This window comes from Aplysia californica, unplaced genomic scaffold, assembly GCF_000002075.1.
Source record: "Aplysia californica isolate F4 #8 unplaced genomic scaffold, AplCal3.0 scaffold00728, whole genome shotgun sequence".
Lineage (NCBI taxonomy): Eukaryota > Metazoa > Mollusca > Gastropoda > Aplysiida > Aplysiidae > Aplysia > Aplysia californica.
The window spans coordinates 131,086-132,371 of NW_004797998.1; positions in this window are offsets into that span (position 1 = coordinate 131,086).

Genomic DNA, 1,286 nt, shown 5'->3' on the forward strand with positions numbered 1-1,286 from the left:
GGTTAAGTGGTGGCACAGAGTTCCCCACGTCGTATGGATACGATAGTAAAACACGACGTACGGATAGGGTTAAGTGGTGGCACAGAGTTCCCCACGTCGTATGGATACGATAGTAAAACACGACGTACGGATAGGGTTAAGTGGTGGCACAGAGTTCCCCACGTCGTATGGATACGATAGTTAAACACGACGTACAGATAGGGTTAAGAGTCCTATGGCTGCCAACAAGTTCATGATAGTTAGGTGTATACGTGCCCGGACATAAGTCTGCACAATCTGAGGCATGTGATCCTGACATGGGACACGAAGAACCGGGGAGGTGGGAGATGAATGCAGGCTGAATCAATTATAGTACGGCCAATTATTCGAGGGGCAACATATCCTCTATCATCTCTAACAGGTGAATCAATGTCATCCATACTTTGCCTAGCAGTTTGTATCAATTTGTCTTAACTAAATCATATTTTTCTAGAACAATTCGGGCTAGATTTTAAAAAATTTCTTCATAAATATATATAAGATACTTGAAATCTCTGTCACACGTTAAATGGAATTGTTCACAGCACTTCCCGCTTCTCACACAATTTTGTGTACACATATGGCCTACGTCACATCTCATCAATGACAATTTTTACTTGCAAAACTTGTTACAAGAAATTATTGTTATAGTGAACTCTTTTTTGCACTAATGGCTCTCAAAACATGCGTTCAATAAGCATAATGTCCCGATTAGAAAAACATGACGGACTTGCTATTAAAAGCTAGATATATATTGCCCCAGCTGTAAACATTTAAAAATCTGTAGAAACCACCCACTCGGAGTTTTTAAAAGTATTTATTCAGGAATTTTCTAGAATACAGCTTGCAGGTGTTTACAAAAATGTTGATCTGTTAAGACAAATTAATACAAGTCACTGTGCAAAAATTGGAGAACCTATGTTCGATAATTGAGGAGATATTTGAAAATAAGTCGAACCACGAATTTTTGACCGCACTTTAGAACTAGAGCAGCCAGCCTCCTCTCACAGCAGACGTCAGGGGCAGGGTACAGGGGAGAGAACTGCTGGCTCTGTGACCGACTTACTGGGTCACTTCTCACTGACGAAACCCCGTATGTACCACATCCCGGGGAATAATGATGACAATAATAATAATAATAAAAGGAGAAGAAGAAGAAGAAGAAGAAGAAGAAGAAGGAGAAGAAGAAGAAGAAGAAGAAGAAGAAGAAGAAGAAGAAGAAGAAGAAGAAGAAGAAGAAGAAGAAGAAGAAGAAGAAGTTACTTCAG